Source organism: Berghia stephanieae, chromosome 2 (assembly GCF_034508935.2).
Source record: "Berghia stephanieae isolate SIO BIC M18660-M18661 chromosome 2, UCSD_Bste_1.3, whole genome shotgun sequence".
NCBI classification, from domain to species: domain Eukaryota; kingdom Metazoa; phylum Mollusca; class Gastropoda; order Nudibranchia; family Aeolidiidae; genus Berghia; species Berghia stephanieae.
The window spans coordinates 99,285,956-99,305,955 of NC_088361.1; the positions used below are offsets into that span (position 1 = coordinate 99,285,956).

The 20,000-nt window shown below is 36.4% G+C and overlaps 2 protein-coding genes across 4 annotated transcripts in view; one reads left to right on the forward strand and one right to left on the reverse strand.

Moving 5' to 3' along the window:
- LOC144966013 (centrosomal protein of 78 kDa-like) overlaps nt 1–20,000 on the forward strand; it is a 142,682-nt gene that overhangs the window by 38,749 nt on the left and 83,933 nt on the right. The gene's annotated exons all lie outside the window — the stretch shown is intronic.
- Nucleotides 1–20,000, reverse strand: part of LOC144966012 (uncharacterized) — a 47,065-nt gene that overhangs the window by 21,621 nt on the left and 5,444 nt on the right. Inside the window, exon 2 of one of the 3 annotated variants that reach the window (XM_078901990.1) lies at nt 15,072–15,129. The exons of the other annotated variants lie outside the window; for them this stretch is intronic. The gene's annotated coding sequence lies outside the window, so the exon portion shown is untranslated. The remainder of the gene's footprint in view (nt 1–15,071; nt 15,130–20,000) is intronic. 3 annotated transcript variants of the gene reach the window in all.

The window sequence follows — 20,000 nt, forward strand, 5'->3', positions numbered from 1 at the left end:
GCATAATGGCACGCATCGATCCATTCCCCCTCCCTCTTCCTACCCTACCTCTCCTTTTAACCAATAAAGTTAAGACTCTGACAAATTCAGCTAAAGCTACGTAGAGTGATGGGTAATTGGATTATTTAAGTTTTGACCTCTGGTACTGGAAAGAAGGGCAGAGTAATTCGTCCTGTGGGTTTTCATTTGGGGACATCAAGCTTGATTGTATCTGACACTGATGAACGACAACACAGTGCTCAGTTTAAAAAAAAAAAAGAAAATATTCGTTTTCCATAAACTGTGCTTTTGATCAAATTTCAATATCAATTAAAAGAAGAAAAATCTATTTCACTTTAAGTTCAGGTCAGTCTTCAAGGATCACTTCCGTCTTGATCCAGTGATCTGTACAATGATAAGCGTCAAGCCAGCTCAGAAAACTCCCCTGACCTCGATTTAACCCACATTACCATAATCATTGAACTCCCAACAAGTTTTGCTAAGGTTTCTAACACGGCCCGCGCAAGGATTAATACAATTATTGGGCGACGGAATTTTGACCTATCGATAACGAAACTAGTGGAAGGAACTATAAATATGTCCTCTGGGTTTTCATTTGGCAACGTCCATCTTGATGATGATATAATGGTGATGGGGTCGGCATTGACAGTTTTTATACAACTCGTGAAATAGAATACGGAGGAATGGAAATGCTTCACTTTACTTAACGGGCCAAGTTTTAAAAAAATAAATTCATCGATCGTACTTTAGACACTAGTTATTTGATAGAATAAGATAAACGTTTGATTAAAGAGGAGAAACACAAAGATATGAAAACGTGTGTACGAAACAGTGTCAGACAAAGCAAGAAAGACAAATGCATACAAGAAGAAAAGAAAAAAAAACTATGACAGTTAATATAATTGAAATTTTCTGATACTGTTTCATACACATCTGTTCGGATCTTTATCTTACTACACCAGTAGTGCCTGCTCCCTAATTTGTCATATTTGTAGTATACGGCTTGATTTCGTGTCTCTCCACCTCTCCCATTTACAACCATCAACGTGTCTTAAGGGCACGGACAATTTAAGAATGGAATACTACTTCGTATGCGACTAATAATTACAGTTTTGAAATGAAGTACTTAAATTAAAATGACATCGTTGGGTGGGGGGGGGGGGGGGGGATTCAAAACCGCGAGCTTTCGATCCAAAAACACGGTTGACTGAACCACCATCCCATCATTGAAGCCCAGATCCTTATCGGAATAGTTGGAAGTTTGTGGAGCAGACAAAAATTCATCACTTATTGATATCCTCTATAGCGTCGTGAATTTGGATGTCTGTTGAAAGGTGACATTCCAGATTTAATTTACGAGATAAACAATAGCTGTCGTGGCACGTCCCTCCCATTTTAAAATATTATGGCTGCTGCAAACATTCTCAAACAACTTCCCGCATTCAACTCAGCGTATGTCTTTCAGTCTATTTCTAATCTTATACTTTTAAATCATAACCATCTAAGGGCTTTTCAATGCAGCTTTAATTACGTGGATATTATGGTCTCAGTTGCGGTTATTCTTTTTATCTCATTAGTTTCATTCACTGTCTTTTCTCTGTTAAAACGTTTATTAGTCTTGCTTTTGTTTTGATTTCGTTTTTTGTTTTTTTTTTTCTCATCAAGGGCCTGGCTGGCCCATTTTCAGTCATGGCTCCCTGCCTCATGGTTTGCCGTTCAAACTACATGGTCTGCCTGTTGGCGTTCTCTTTGATTATACTTCTGATGACTAAGGGGTACTCATTTGAACTGACACCGATGTGTTGGTAGATGCGATAAACATCTAAATGATTCATTGTAACAATATTGTTGAACTCTTTGTAGCAAAATGAACAAAATTGTTGACATAGAATGTTTCGGTCGCAAAACCCTTCTTCAATCAACAGCAAAAAAATAAGACAAATATATGTATGTAATACCGTTTTAATTGTTTCTGTTTCAGTTTTTAAAGAGTTTTGAACCCAAAACTTTCCGTTTTAAGTATTTTGTTCTTTTTGTAAAGTTCTTATATTCATTTTTGCTTAACTCTTTCTTTTCAGCTTAAAGCATATCGCGGCTTGCCGTTTAGTATTAAATTTACTTGGAAGTGACAACAATTTTTGTTTATCTATACGGTTTGATTCTTGATTTTCACTCGGAGAATACCACAGGGGTGATTAAGAAAAAGTGAAGACAGTTGCTTTAGGTACTTTTTCACATAGAACAAATAAATGCATCTTTCATAAACAAGCTTTTTCAACTTCCCGTATGTTAAAAAGAAAGGCCAGGTTCCTTCTTTTTCCAGACTTTGGATGTCATGGCAGCCTCTCTATATATTAAAAGTAAGAGAGTAAAAATTTAATCGACAAAAATTAGAAATTACTGCATGAAAGATTGTATGTAAAGATGCAGATGTTTTTGTTTTAGTTTTCAGAAAGGTAAGATCTCGAAGATTTGCTACATTTTAATTGTATAAAAAGGAATGAGTTTAATACGACCTGTACTGATTTGTACCTCTGATAACTCAAATTGTTTGGGCTCATTGTAGTCAAGGGAATACTCTCAAACCAATACAAATTGATGTCTTTTGCAACAATATTAAACCAAGCCCATAATTGTGTTCGGATGTCGGACTTGTAAATAAATAAACGTCGGTTTAATCACATTGAAACGTATTCAAAATAACTTAAGCTGTCTGATATGGGTTTTAGGAAAAATCTATTCGTGGTACATCGTTTGATTAAATATTTTTAAAGAGAATTTATTAAACAGCAAATATTTATTTTTCAAACACAAACACACACACACACACACACATATATATATATATATATATATATATATATACACACACATATATATATACATATATATACACACACATATATATACATATATATACACACACACACACATATATATATATATATATATATATATATATATATATATATATATATATATATATATACTCGTATATATATATATATGGAGTACAACTCAATTCTTATTTCTTTATTACTTTCCCCATAATGTTTTGCCCAATTTTTTTATATAAGGTTGCTAACGAATGGGGTAAATCCGAAATGTCCTAAAATCAGTGTCGATGTCATTGTGTCCTGAAGTTCAATTCCTTAAAAAATTTCTGCAACTATTCCGGACAGCAACACAATTTGGTTGTGAATATAAATGGATTTACTTATGATGGATAAAATAAATAAGTAGGAACATCCAGTGTCATGTCTCCTAATTATGCATTTGATTGCTCTGATAAAATAGGAGGTCAACAAACCTCAAAAATCGCTCCCAGTCTCTCTCTCTCTCTCTCTCTCTCTCTCTCTCTCTCTCTCTCTCTCTCTCTCTCTCTCTCTCATTTTTTTTTCTCCCTCTATCTATCTATCTCTTTGCGGCAGCCGAGAATATGCACGCATTAAATTGGTATTAAACTTTAAAAAATCGAATCCAATATCATTTCACGTCGAGTTGTCTAAAGTGCAATGGTACTCAATAAAATCCCAAAATCCAGTCGTGAAAATCCCGCATTTGTTTATCGGATTACGTCGATAATCCTTTAAAAATTAAAAGGTTCAGAGGGAATTTGAAACGAACTGAAAACTGAAAAAAAAAAGTAATCCCCCTGCTTTCATTCTCAATGCTCGAAGACCTGAGATAAGGCAGACAAAATGACGGACAAACGAACAGGCATATTTAGATAGGATGGGAGGACTCGAGAAAGATTCGTTCATCATAATATCGTTCCACACCAGTGCTGGATCCATTTCATAGCCTCTGGGCTGCGGGTTCTTATTCAGTGTACGTGGGTTCCAACTTACATTCCAAGAGAATATGTTCCAAGGACTGCATTAGGTGTCCGCACGAACACTGACTGTTCGTCGAAAGTCCTCACTTTAGCACGTTCTGCCCGGTCTTCCCCACTATAGTTCTTGCCCGGTTAAGTGTCGCCCACTCTCTTCTGGATAGTTTTGTTCCACATAGGAGGTTTTCTGTCGGGCCGTGGATGGTATCCTTACTGTATCTGTCCTATGTTATCGAGGTACGGTCTCTGCATGAATACATTCAGACTCAGATAACAGAAACTACTCTTTGATTTTAATCTTTTGATTTGGATGGTATGATCATAGAGAGGGTGTCTGGTGTCACTTTCTTGTTTAAATTTTTGTATTTTAGTGTCTGTGTCCCTCCTGATATGTGATGGTGCTATACACGAAAGCCTATAAACTGCTGGTAAGGTTGTTGGTTCCAGTGTCCCTGTCATTATACGGCAGGTATTATTAAGTTCGGGGTCAACATGTTTGATATGGCTTGATGAGCAATATTACGCGGAGGAGTAGCAGAGTACTGATGCTTAGAGTTTTTGGGGTGCGAAACCCCATTTTGTGTTAGCGAGTTTTCCCAGTAAGTTGTTCCTACTTTGCTACTTTGCTTTCACCTTCTTTGTATGTCGGGCGAAGGATAGGGTACAATCCAATGTAACACCAAGATAGACTGGGAAAGGGTTATTTTCCAGTACCTCTCCATTCCAGGAAATATTTAGTTTCCAGTTTGCTTTGAGGTTGTTTAGATGAAAACCACACATTTGCGTTTTACATGTTAAGAAAGTTTTCTGTATTGTACTCCGTGAGTTTATTCAGAGATGCAGAGAGTCTGTCTTCAATGATTTTGAAATATGGACTGGGTTGCCAGGCACAAGTCATCTGCGTACATAAATCTCCTTGTATTATGACATTTAGCTGATCATTTGTATGGATGTTAAATAGAACTTGAACCAGAACATACTCTGGTGGGAGGCCATTCTTCTGAAAGCGTCATCTCCTTTTTCTGCCGTCCATTTCTACATTTCTATAGTTGGTAAAGATGGATTCTATAATCTGTACAATCGTAATGTTGTGTGTTATTCTTGGCACTTTGAGGAGGAGCTTTCTATGGTTGACCATGTCATATGCTGCCTTCAGATCTACAAACGCCGTGCCAGTGATTTGTTTGTTTTCAAATCCATCTTCGATGAATTGGGTCAGCTTGAGTAGTTGGTCGCTGCAAGATCTCCCTGGTCAAAATCCAGCTTGATCGGGTGATAGCTGTTGGTCTACTGTGGCGGTGATTCGAGCCAGTTCGTTCGTACAGTTTGTATAGGGTGCTAAGGAGAGAAACCCGACGGTAGCTTTTTCTATTTTATGGATCTTTACCAGATTTTAACCGTGCATGCAACAACCCTTGCTTGCCTTCACAGCGTTGGGATTGTGCATGATGTAGCGCAGTTGTTGAAAAGGCCTATTAACCTTTTTCGTGTCTCTGTATAAAAGTATTGTCAAGCCCGGCTGCGTTTCCCGGTTTTAAAAGATACATGGATATTTCAGTATTGAGTTACTTGATGATTGCCTAGCTGTTGTGAGTCATGTCAGTGTTACAAATCATTTCTTGCCATTTTTCTGATTTTTCCAGTGCTATTGAGGACATGAGGTCCTCACCGATTTGATTGGTGTCTTCACTGAATGGATCTTTGTTATAGGCATTTGTGTACTTTTCATCCTAGTTCTTTGATTTCATTTGTCAGACATGTGTTAGACATGGGATGTAGTTCGATCTGAATTCCCTGGGTATATACTTCTTCGCAGCTCCGTACTATCCTCTTGAAAGATACGTGGAAGTAAAAGAAGAGGGGGGGGGGACGGAAGGGCTGATAAAGGCATACATAATTAAAATAGTTAATGACTCAGGCCTCGAAGTGGGCCGGGAAAACCGGGAAAAGCCGGGAACTTTATTTTGAAATTTCCCGACCGGGAAAAGCCGGGAAAATCGGTGAAAATTGTCTGGGGCCGGGAAAAAGCCGTGAGAAAAATTTAGGTGAACAACAACCCAACATGTATTCTTCAGCGTAATCATTACCCAACCTGCGAACGATCGGCTTAGAGCATGGCAGCAGCCTCTTATGGTTTCCTCACACTACTAGGCCCTATGTTATGACGATCGACCCAATCAGCAAAGTCCGGTCCGCATTCGTAGAGTACACAGACTATTACCATGTTTCCTGTGCATGACGTAATTATAGTGGTTTAGAGTCATCGCTGAAACACTGGAAGACGGCAATGGGATAGTTGCGTCAGTTGTTGAATAAATTATCCAGGCACGGTTGATAAGTAAAAAAACCAAATTATGTTGTAGTTATGTTGTAGTTTGAAACAAACAAAGTATATCACTGATCTCGTCTCATTGAGATATAAAGAATGATATAAAAATCAAGAAAATCGGCCGATAAATAAAAAAGTTGCTAAAAAAATCGAAAATAAACAAAAGCAATTTTTAAAATCGAATTTATTCGTAAAACAGTTGGTTTTCAACCGATTTTTCTGAAACAAGGACCAATGTTCTTCTTTTTTCAAGCCGATTTCAACAATGTGACTTTCAAATTCCTCAGAATTATATTTTTTACTTTTAGATTTTAGCTTTTAGGCCTGCTCAAAAAGGTGTTATATTCCTTGCCACTTGCACAACAATAGCGTAATACATCGACGGCGAGAAGCGTCTTTGTTTCGACCAGCCGGTTCGGTTAGATAGCCTGTGATTGGTCGAAGACTTAAAGACGCTTGATTCACTCAGTCGACTCATCATTGTCGACAAGACAGGAGTGCTAGAAACACACATCCCTCCCCTCATCTTAGTAGTGTGTGTGTGTGAGTGTGTTTTTTCTTTGTTTTGTTTTTTTTTGGTGTGTTTTTGACTTGGTCATGAATGCGATTGTTAGCTAAGCTAAGAAAGACGGTCGACGTCCTTGAGCTACTTTAATTAATTTTCAAGACTTGTTATTCAATTATTTGGAGATGGCAGATTAAGGTCGTTTACTCATTGTAATTTGTACTAAGTTTGTTTTGTCTGTCTCTAGATTAACTAGCTTTATTTCATTCATGTGCAATTCAATAAGTAGGCCACAAGTCTTTGGACGCTACTTTCTCTCTCATAGTAATATTCAAATGTCTTTTTCTCTCTATTGATTTCTCTTCTCTTTGTCTCTTTTCTCTCTCTCTCTCTCTCTCTCTCTCTCTCTCTCTCTCTCTCTCTCTCTCTCTCTATATATATATATATATATATATATATATATATATATATATATCTGTCACTCTCTTTTTTAAAATATTTTTTTGCATGTTGTAGGAGGCCTAGACTTTACAGGAATACGTCCATGTATTAATAGCCAGAGTCAATATATTTCTTTCTCTCAGTCTCAGCTACTCTCTTTTTCACTCACATCTCTCTCTCTCTCTCTCTCTCTCTCTCTCTCTCTCTCTATATATATATATATATATATATATATATATATATATATATATATATATATATATATATATATATATATATAGGTAGTGGTGACTGGTCTAGAATTGATGAATATGCTTGAAAATTACTACCTTAAAATTTTCCCTAGAGCCTGGAAAAAACCAGGAAAAAACCGGGAAAAAGCAGGGAAAAATATTTTCCTGAATCACTTCTAGGCCTGATGACTGTTTGAAAGACAGGATATAAACAGGCGAGCTCGAGCGTGCATGTGTGTTTATGTGCGTTTGTGTGTGTATGTATGCGTGTGATATGTAGATAAATAGATAGATATATGCTAAGTCGGTAAATAGATAACTGGCAGGTAGAGTAGCTAGGTAACCAGACAGATCGATAGATTGAAAGATAGATAGATATAGCTATAGATGGATAGATAGATAGATATATAGATAGATAGTTAGATAGTTAGATAGATAGATAGATAGATAGATAGATAGATTAGTAAATCTAGAGATATAGATAGATAAATACGTAATATATATATATATATATATATATATATATAATATATATATATGTGTGTGTGTGTGTGTGTGTGTGTGTGTGTGTGTTAAATCGTGTTGAGAGGAGTGATGAGAGAGAGAGATGGAAGGAGGGGTTAGAAGAGAAAGATATAGGGGAAGGGTGGGGGGGGGGGGGGGAAACGAGGGGTTAAAAGAGAGGGCTATAGGGGCGACATAGACAGAGGAGATGTTGAAATAGCCCATCAGATTACACACTATTAAACAATACAGTGCAAAAATAAGATCAAGCGAAAAATTGATGATTCAAAACACGGTAAGCTTTGAAGGGCCTCAATTTGAAGATATCATATTACTGCAAATTGTCGCTGTTTATTGTTGTTGCTGCTGCTGTTGTCTTAAGTGTGGGTGGTAGGAGTGGTGGTGGTGTGTGTGGGTGAGGGTGTGTGTGTGTGTGTGTGTGTGTGTTTGGTTTTTATAAAGGTTTTAGATTAATTTCAGACAAACTTATTTGAAAAAACAAAATCATGACTTTTAAACATTATTATCCTTTTGACTTGCAGTTAGGGTTGGTAGCTCTGTATTTGGCATTGAGGACATACCGGGCCCAGATTAAAATCGAGATTCTTTAAATCTCTCATTGTCACCCGTTTAATTATTGACCACAACTACGACTGCCCGAATTCAATACTGCCAATTGACACCCCACCCTGTTGCATTATATTTTGCTAATATTGATGCAATGCGTTTAGGTAAAATTCTCACAATATCCGCCAGCCTTGAACTTAAACGTTTATAGAAGGAACGAAGTTGACGTCACTCATCTCTTTGTTATTGTTTAGACAGCATGTTAGTGATTCGTTTTCACTAAATTATAGATAGAATGCGCTTGGCCAAGGAGTTCACAACATTGCCATCCGGAAGTATAACGGACCAACACACACACTCTGTGTAACCATGAACATTTATAGTCAGGTTAATACAGTTTAGTGAGAACAACTCACAAACGCGGATGGCAAAAACAATAACAAAGGCCTGAGTGACGTCATCTTCGAACTATCTATATAAATCAACATGTAAACGTCAAATAAAGAGTGCGTGTTTTATCTAAACGCCTAGCTCCGATTGTCGGATTTTGTGAGAAGTAATCACCAGAATGGCTGTTTAAAAACAATAACATAGAGCTGAGTGGGTGAATTTCGTTCCTTTCATAACAGTGTGATGCAAAAATTAACGTTTACATTCTTGTGTTAATGGTTAACAAGTTACTGTGTATTGACTATAGACACTTAGATAACCACGCCTCTCGGACAGTCGTCATAACGTGAACAATGACAGTGAACTCCACAGGTTTTGCTATCGATGGCATGTGTTGAAGTGAAATACCCACTGTTCTACCGCTTGATGAAGAACCTACACGGAAAACTATGTGTAAACTTAAACATTTATAATATGCTCGAGAAAATCATGTGATAGCTAGTCCCCCATTTGGGTGAGTATAAAAACAATAACATTGATCAGAGAGAGAGAGCTCGATTTCTTTCACGTTATTGTTTATAAACAGACAACTATGTTTGTCCGAGTACGTTTGAAGATGTGTCACCAATGTCATTTTTTGATTGGTCAAAAATCTAAATTCCCATCAAGAAATAAAAATGATGTACTTTCATTGTTCATTGTTTTAACTTCTTTCACGAGAGCATCTCGAAACATATGTTTACTTTGATTTTACTATAAACCGGGCATAAAAAATTGAGCTTTGAGCTTTTATATAGAGCAATATCCACTAAATGTTCTTAAAGCGCTTTACAACGGGTCCCTGGTCAACAGCAACATTTAACATGTAGGCCTGTATGGCGATATTACAATTTTTCGGACAAAGACAACGTTGTTAACGGTCAGGTACTCATTTTTCACGATGAGAGAATGTGAGTAAAGAGTCTGTTTCAAGGACTCAACCATGCGCCGAGCGAGGCTCGAACCCAGGACCTTCCGATCCGAAAGCGAGTGTCATACCACAAGACCACATAGCCGCACAAATCGTATATATCAAACCGTTTTCACAAATGGAGCAGAAATAGCAATGCGACTCTGGCTTTTTTTTAAAAGTCTCTGATTCGTATTTCTTTCACAGTTCGCTAGGTGGAAACGATCAGGTCTATCTACAGTTATTGATGATATACGTTTAGGTAAAATACTCACAATATCCTTAGCCGTACCAACACACAAAACTATGTGTAACCTTAAAGGTCTATAGTCTGGTTAATACAGTTTAGTGCGAATTACTCACAAACATGGATCGCAAAATACAATTTTTAAAAAATTGAAAAAAAAAAAAAAAGAACAAAAAAAAAATGTGAGCTTTTATCTAGCGCAATATCCACTAAACGTGCTCAAAGATTTACAATGGGTTCGAAAGCGAGTGTCATACCACTAGACCACATAGCCGCACAATAACAAAGGCAAAAGTGACGTCATCTTCGTTCTATCTATTGTCTGATTGATATAAGTTAGTGAGAACTAATCACCAAAATGGCTGTCTAAAAAGCATAACAAAGAGCTGGGTGACGTCAATTTGGTTCCTTCTATAAGGATACTCTGCCCGGGTAATGATAGTTTTCAATTCAATCTTCTGGTTAAAGAAAAAGATAATTTTTATTAAAAAGTTCTCTTTTATTCCCCCTTCCTCCCCCCTTTCCCTCCTTATTTTTTGATTTTTTAAATAATTTTTTTTTGGCTATTTGTTTGATTTAGTGCACTTGAGTACGTTACGGTCGATAGTGAAACTGATTTTCGATCGTCGATCATGGAATGTGTGTTTATTGACTTAATGACATGCCAAGAAGTTGATTAAACGTAATTACGGTACACAATTGGAAAGGAAATAGAAAGGGTAGTCAGACAGTCCGAGAGAGAGAGAGAGAGAGAGAGAGAGAGAGAGAGAGAGAGAGAGAGAGAGAGAGAGAGAGAGAGAGTGAGTGTCATTTCCTTAACCACAATCAACCAATCTACATAATAGATATTTTTCTTCAAGAAAACACACACACACACACACAAAGCACAATACATCCATGTATCAACAGATGAAGACAACACATACATGTACACACACACACACACACACACACACACACACACACAACTCAACTCCCATCCACTCCTAACCCACTCTCTACTCTTTTCTTCACACAATTAAAATCCATTCCTTGTTATGCTGATGTTAATTAAGCCTTATTAGAGGAATGGAGAGAAGGGCGCATGATGAGAGAAACTAGAGAGAGGGATGGGGGGGGGGGGAGTGTGTGTGTATGTAAGAGAGGGGGGGGGGGAGAAATGAGAGAGAGAGAGAGAGAGAGAGAGAGAGAGAGAGCGTGGAGGAGGAGGAAAAAGAGTGTATGTGTGTGGGAGAGAGAGAGATAGGGAGGGAGAGATAGATAGATCGATAGATAGAGAGAGAGAGAGAGAGAGAGAGAGAGGAGGAAGAGGAACAAGCGTGTGTGTGTGTGAGAGAGAGATAGATAGATATATAGATAGATAGATAGAGAGAGAGAGAGAGAAGAAGAAGAAGAAGAAGAAATGTAATTGAAATTTGATTTACAGTTATCAGGTATTTGGGGTTGGGTTTTTTTTTTTTTTTACAATGAATGATTTAAAACAAAAGTAACCAATAAAATAAGAAAGAACCGGAAAAAGAAATAAAATAAAAAAGCACACTTGTAATCATCCCTTGAGATCAGAAGTCATACCGATTTCTTTGAGGTTTGAGTTTATCATCTTGAACGTATTAATGATAACGGAGCTATTTATTTAGATTAAATTCGTAATTTTTAAACTTTGATTACCGGATGCCGATTTTCCTCGAGTGTCTGCCGGTATTTTGACAATAATTGTAGTATGTTTATTTATTTATTTTAAAATGTATTCTTCGCATGACTTGCGCATTTTTAAATATTCAACTGTTGGCTATTATTGTTGCTATACGTTTAGGTAAAATACTCACAACATCCGTCGTCGGATAACGTACCAACACACAAAACTGTGGGTGTAACCTTGAACGTTTAAAGTCTGATTGATGTAAGTTAGTGAGGAGTAATCACCAAAATGGCAGTCAAAAAACAATAACAAAAAGCTGATTGACGTCAATATCGTTCATTCTATAGATGTATGCGCTTGACTAAGAAGTTCATAACATTGCCATCCTGGAGTATAACTGACCAACACACAAAACTATGTGTAATCATGAACTTTATAGTCTGGATAATACAGTTACGTGAGTATTACTCATAAACGTGGATGGCAAAAAACAATAGCAAAGACCAGAGTGACGTCAACTTCATTCTATCTATAGATATTGTGGAATATAATTGTGCTAACAGCACAGCGTTTTAGAAAAAAATTACTTTGTGTGTATGACATGGAAATTTGGCTCGATTTGATTTACGAGGGGAATAGTCAAAAATTGACAAATGTATTAAACATGGTAAACTTGGGAATATGCTAGATTCGACATGAAGGCTTTTTGGGGGTTGTTTTCAACAAGAGATACTTTATTGTTGAGGGAAAAAAATACCGGTGCATTTTATATAGCGCAATATCCACTAAACGTGCTCAAAGCGCTTTACTATAGGTCAACAGCAACATATAACGTGAAGGACGAGACATGGCGCCTGTTAGGCGATGTTACTGTTACAGTTTTATTTTTTTCCAACAGAGACAACGCCGTTAACTGCCAGGTACTCACTCATTTTACGCCTGACTGCGACGAGAGAATGTAAGGAATAAGATGGCTTTTTACTTGAAAAGGTCATTTGATTTGGTTTTGATTTCCCCCTTCTTTTTCATTTTAAAAATTTAGTTATCTTGTTTATTTATTTGTTTATTTTTTATTACTTATATATATATTTTTATTTATTATTTATCGTTATTTGTGTTATCTATTTGCTTATTATTCATTTATTTATTTTGCTTATTAGAAGCCTAGGAATATATTCATAAACCTTTATTTTTTACCAATTAAGGCTAAAGGCAAAATCCATTAATTTTGCTCTACTCTTTCTTTGAGTGTGTTGAAAAGTAGTCCGTATTATAAAAATGAGATAATCAAATAAATAAATAAATGAATGAATGAATGAAAAGATAAATAAATTCCCGTCCATCATTTTTGGGTTCAGATTTAAATCTCATTTTCTCTTCTTTACAAAAACTCTTTTCTTTCATTTTGGCCAGAAATCCTTTTCTTCAACTACAAATCGATTGAAATCATTCTCAATTTGTCCAAAGTCTTAAACTCGACGAAACTTCTCTGAAGCCTCGGGTTTGAAACATTTTTGATAAGATGAGTGTTCATTAATCGATTGAAGATTTACAGTAACATTTTATTGACCAATATATATTTTTATTTTCGAAAAACTTTTGTCAGAGGACAGCAGTTCTGGCTCAAAAGCCTGCGAATTCAATTCTAATCCGGTGCATTCGCTTGCAGTGTACAGGACAGGAAAGAATCAAATCGCGGTTTTGGGCTTTCTGATCCATTCAAGCCTTTAATAATATCATCTGATGGATGCGAGATTCCAATTATGGACAGCAGGGTTCCCCCCAAAAAATCGATTGATAATTCCTTGTAAAGTTCAATGGGGAAAACATGACCGGGGACAATGGAGGGAAAAATCAGAGAGTATATGAAACAAAAAGAAAGAAGAGAAATGTAACCACGGGCGTTTTGTATTGAGATTCGGATGAGAGAGAGAGAGAGAGAGAGAGAGAGAGAGAGAGGGAGGGAGGGAGAGAGAGATAGATTGCGAGAGAGAGAGAGAGAGAGAGAGAGAGGGAGAAAGAGAGAGAAAAAAGTGTGTGTGTGTGTGTGTGTGTGGGAGGGAGGGGGGATAGGGGGAGGTGGGGCAGCAATTAGATAGCCGTAATGAATGGTCAGAGTTGTTGAAACGTCAAAAGTGAAAGGACTGATTTCTCACTCGCCCCCCCCCCTCTCTCTCTCTCTCTCTCTCTCTCTCTCTCTCTCTCTCTCTCTCTCTATCTATCTATCTATCTATCTATCTATCTATGTGTCTGTCTTTCTCTCTTAACACTGGAGAGAGAGGTGGAGGGGGGGGGGAGAGGGGCATCAATATAACATTACTGCCCTACTAACCGTGACTTATAAAAAAACAAAACAAAAATAAAATAAAAGAAACCTTTAAAAACGAAATTGGCCACAAAACGTCTATCTACTTCAAATACTGATCGATTCAGAAAACCCCAACTTGTCAAAAAGCCTGAAATTTGAGATCTCTCTCTCTCTCTCTCTCTCTCTCTCTCTCTCTCTCTCTCTCTCTCTCTCTCTCTCTCTCTCTCTCTCTCTCTCTCTCTCTCTCCCTGTCTCTCTTTTTTTCTTTTCATTTCTCTGATTTCAGACTTTTAACATGTTGACTGCCATACTCTTGAATAACATGTTTTTAATTGGTCAGATGACTCATTCTTCAACATCGATCAATTTAAATGACCCTCATCTTGGCAAAAATTCTCAAATCTTGGACTACGCAAAGTCCCAGGTTTGAGATTTTCTCCTAGATGAGGGGCATTTAATTAAATCGATCGATATTTGAAGGGCGGGTTTTCTGACCAAGTTTTTAAATACATACAAGGTTTTTTCACAGGTCAAAGTGATATTAAGCTCCTAGAAGCTGTGGATTGTAAAAGATAATAAACAAAAATGAATATAACAGCTACAAAATAAAAGAACAAAATACCAAACACGGAAAGTTTCGGGCTCAAAATCCTTCTTCAGCCACCAACAACAAAAAAAAAAAAAACAGGCAATGATAACATAAATACATTATTAGAAAAAAAAAACAGATCTTTTTTGTTTATTATTTTTTCCCGGAGTCCAGCAGTTAACTGTCATCTTAATCGATCGATATAAATATGAAGCAAAATTATTCATTCCAAAATCCTTTCTTTTCTTTTTTTTTCGACACTCCTTGTTATGTTGCCTAGTGGCTTGATCTACATTGACAGTCATTCTTCTGTACAATGACATGACAAATGAGTCTCATTGGACGGTTTAATAATAATAATAATAATAATAATAATAATAATAATAATAATAATAATAATAATAATAATAATAATAATAATAATAATAATAATAATAATCTTTATTGTCCAAATTAAAGGCAATTCATGTGAGGTAAACAATGCTCAGTTTGGTTCATGGTATGAACATCAACACATTTACAAAAGTAAACTTACCAGCTTTGCCCGTCAGATCAATCGTACCAACACACGTGTAACCTTTTACGTTTGTAGTCTGGTTGAGAGAATTTAATGTGAACTATACATCGCCCAACTAGCGGTCAATTTCTTTTTTTTTTTTTAACTTTCATGAGTGGCGTCATTTTCATTTATTATTTTAAAAAATATTCGCCCTTCACTTCTCCTCTCTCTCTCTCTCTCTCTCTCTCTCTCTCTCTCTCTCTCTCTCTCTCTCTCTCTCTCTCTCTCTCTCTCTCTATCTATCTCTCTCTCTCTCTCTCTCTCTCTCTCTCTCTCTCTCTTCTCTTTCTTCTTTCTTCTCTCTCCCTCCCTCTCTCTCCTCTCTCCTCTCTCTCTCTCGTCTCTCTCTCTCTCTCTCTCTCTCTCTATATATATATATATATATATATATATATATATATATATATATATATATATATATATATATATATAAATGGGCTTCACAGTTTATTATGAGAATTGCCCCAGTCTCTCCATGTCATTCTATAGAAGAATTACTGCCATTCTCATTCTCATAATAAACCGTAAAGTCGCGTCGAAAGAATCGAGATGCAAATAAACACTGGAAAAATGCTAGGGGTATTATCACACACTGTGGACTGTTCATATAGATTGATTTTTAAAAAATGTTTTTGCCAAGTCGAGAGTCAATTTAATTCTTCTTTCTAAAATCAACTCTTTAAACACGCTTTTGTCAGACTGTAATGGTTCCTGTAACGTGACAACGTAAATCCCAGTCATAAGAAGAGAAAGGGAAGGAAACGCCTTTCCACGGATCATCCTTGAAAAAAAGAGTAATTTATTTTTAGACCTCCCTTAACTCACTCAACCCTAACACCGACTATATCCGTAGTTTACCTTGAGTTAATTTTACCCCATGCCAATTTATTACATTTTTCTGAGACAAATTATAGGCTTAGTATCAAAGCTAATGTTTTTACTATTGCATGTTAATGGTAGTTGAATAAAACTATCTATGTACATGTTCATTTATAATACATCTTTTTCAGTTTTGAAAAGTACAAAAATCTCTAGGATTGAGTGAGTTATTAAAACTTATAGGTTTAGTACGTATTTAGATAGATATGAGAAGCGAGCTAGACGTCTAATCCTTGTGTGTCTAAAATGTTCTGGCTTTACAGCGATATATACAAGATTTCATCATCCATGCAAGATTTCAACATCAAAAAGGGTTGGGATGGTGGAGTGTACGTGTTGAGATTCACCTGTCATTTCATCATTCTATAGAAGAATGACTCAATGCCGTAACAAGCCGTAAAGCCACCTGACAAAGAGAGCCGAGGTACAAATAAACACTGGAACAATGCCATGGGTATAATGACACCACGGACTGTTCACATTCACACACAAACACGCAGTGTTGACATCAAATCGATCTCGATGTTTAAGCTGCCCGCATGTCGTCATGATAATGATAATTAATATCCTGTTTGGTGTTGTGGTTTCATTAATTGAAAGGGGTTTTGTGATGAATTTAAATATCACTGACATCGAATTGTTTTATGAATGGCAACAGTTAATTAATAGCGAGAAAAAAAAAGGCCGAAAACCCATTCTTTTTTTTCTTTTTTTTTCTCTCTTTTTTTTTCTTCCTTTTCTTTCTTTCATTTTTTTTTTTTTTTTGTTCTTATATTTCTTTCTTTACGTGTATTTCATGTATTTATGCCGTTGTTAGATCGGTGTGATTACTACGACTTTGAGTTTTCAAAGCAGTTGTTTGTTGTAAAAAACGTTAGATTGATGGATAAGATGATATAGCTAAATCTGCTTTGACAAATTGTTACATGAAAATATGCCTCTGTTGCTCCACCAAGAAGAGAGGTTGATGTACAACCATAACTCAAAGCTTCATGTCTGAATTTAACAAAATAAACATTCTAATTCTAACAACCTGATCCATAATAGGGCTGTGAAGACCCTGTGCGTGAATCCCGGATCAACCGAATACAAACAGCGAATAGTAGGAGTCGGCAACCTGCATCCCCAATCAAAAGTATTCATGAGTACTTTTGATCCGGTCAGAATTACTTTAGTAAATGGACCAAGATCTAATGGGTTTTTTTTAAATATTTGAAGGGAACAATATTCCAAAACATTCTATTATATTCGTAATTATAGAGTAAAAACACCATAAAGACCCTTGGCTACAATAATCATTTCATAGAAATCAAATCACCATTAAATATTAAGAAAACATTTACAGCATTTTGGTCTCCTCGATGGAATATCAAACGCCATTCTGACATAAATCGAGATGAAAAAGATTTGGAAAAAAAATATTGACTTTTCTCATCTCGTCGTGACCTCCCGCGCTGAGTAGCCGGCAACCTAATCCGGTGTGTGAGTACTAGTCTACTCGGTGTTTGAATATTATTTTTGATCCGGAGTTGTGCTTGAATATTACAGACCAAGTGTTTGTTGTCGTCGACTGATGGTCAAAGTGACGTTTGGTTGTAAAATTATTCCGTCTTTCTCAAGGAAATAAGTTGTCCGCTGTAGTACCAATTTTCAAAATGCTTGCTCTGAAAAAAATCAGAGGAAAATTTGATTTTGAGCTGATTTTTTTTGTTGTTGTTGTTTTTCTTTTGGCCTCATTTTCTCTTTCGTTCAGAAGTATTCATGAATACGGGTAGGTGTCGGTAACTTACGGAAGTAGGTATTCGTCCATGTAGCCGGCAACTAAAGTATCGCTGGAAATTGAGGCTCTAATCCTTGACCAAACCCGATAAATATAACTACAAAGCAAATATTTGGAAAGGGGGAGGGGGGGGGGAGCGATAATTGTGTGCTTCATTAAATTCTTGAGACTTCTATTCCTACAAGGGAGGGGTGAACAATGCATATATTTTTTCCTCATGTCTGAATGTCCACTACACTAGATATTTTGATTAAAACTTTTTCTGGTTTCATGGGCATCTAATTTTATTATTTAAAAAAAAATATTTGAATTGAGATTAATTTATAGAGCGCCATATCCACGAAACGTGCTGAAAGCGCTTTACAAAGCTACGTGTATTCCTAGTTGTGGGCGCCTGAGAAAAGAACCAAGTGGAGAATGAGACAAGTCCACATTTTCTAAGTCGGTTTGATAAGAGAATGAGAGATATGTAGTGGGACCGACCGGGTAGATTGCTGTGGAGATTGGTTGTTTGGAAACCGGATTAAACGTAATGATCTAAAGCGATGGAACTAAACGGGCGGACAAATTTGATTTTTGGCTTATTGGAAATCTTGTCGCAGATTGGCTTATTTCAGGTTGCCACTTCCACTTCGATTTTTTTTTCTCCATCTTGTCTTGTCTACCAAGCTTCTCTCCTCTATCCAATAAACCCCCCTCCTTTGCTCAATCATACTCGGTTTGTTTTACATGCTTTTTTGTTTGGCTTTCTTAATATTCAATTATATAACGTTTAAAAAATAATTAATATAATGACATGATGGTTTTCAGTTTTTGATACTAGATACTTTTTGTAGTATTGAAATAATATAAAACACAAGATGAGCATTTTTTTAAAAAGTGATCTTTTTATAGCGCAATATCCACTAAACGTGTTCAACGCGCTTTACAAAGGGTCCCTGACCAACAACAACATGTAACATAAAGAACAGACATGACGCCTGTTCGGCGATAATACAATTTTTTTTTCCGACAGAGACTACGCTATTAACGGCCAGGTACTCATTTTACACCTGAGTACGGTGCGAGAACGTCAGTAAAGAGTCTTTTTCAAGGACTCAACTATTCGCCGAGCTAGGGCATAATGATCGGTCATTTATTGACGTTTGGAATCGCCATCTGGCCGTCCTGTTGCCAGATTCATTTGCGCTCTTCTACAGGCTTTATTACCGGACGGATTTTGAATGTTGATGGCTCAAAAGATTCGTCTCGGTTTGTGTTAATTTCCACAATATACAGAAGTATAATAATTAAAATAGGTGCTGTAATAGCCTTTTTTTTCTCCGAAAATATTGCGGGTTCTACACTAGTATATCAGACCCGCCTCGAGGAAAATCTAAACATTCGTATTTTTTGAGAGATAAAAATAATTGTAATCGATATAGTTGACTTTAACAATCAACAAGTTACCCCCACAAGGATTAAATACTCCTTAAAATTATGTAAGTCTGGCATCAACTTTCATCGGAAATAAGTTTTAATGACCAAGAGATGTTCATGAAGTTCTGATATTGGAGACAACATTTCGTAATTCTACCAGTTTTTCGAAATAGTAGGGAGGTCTGGTATATTTTTTGTTTTAAACGTGAAACTTGGATTAAGTTTGTGTAATGTATTGATATGGAATGAATGTAGGGAGATGTGCGGCTATTTAATGGGATACCCACTCGCTTACGATTCGGAAGGTCCTGGGTTCGCATAAATTGTAATATCGCCTAACATGCGCCATGTCTCGTCATTATGTTAGAGTGTTGCTGTTGGCTAGGGCCCCCTTGTAAAGTGCTCTGAGCACATTTAGTGGATATTGCTCCATTACATAAGTTAATGGTCTAATTTTATGCACACAGAGCCTGCATGATATAGCGGGATGGGTTACGCTTAACGAATGTGCACTATTCACTATTATTATTATTATTATTATTATTATTATTATTATTATTATTATTATTATTATCATCATCATCATCATCATCATCATCATCATCATCATCATCATCATCATCATCATCATCATCATCATCATCATCATCATCATTACATAGTTATTTAAAGTGCATAATTCCATCATTTCATATATTTGACCATTTTAACGTTCATTCCACTTTGGTAAATCCTTCTCACTTCAACATAATACCCGTTTGCCATGGCTGGTCACATAATATTCTTCTCTTCTCCACAATGACACGACTGGGTCATAAAGACGCGTC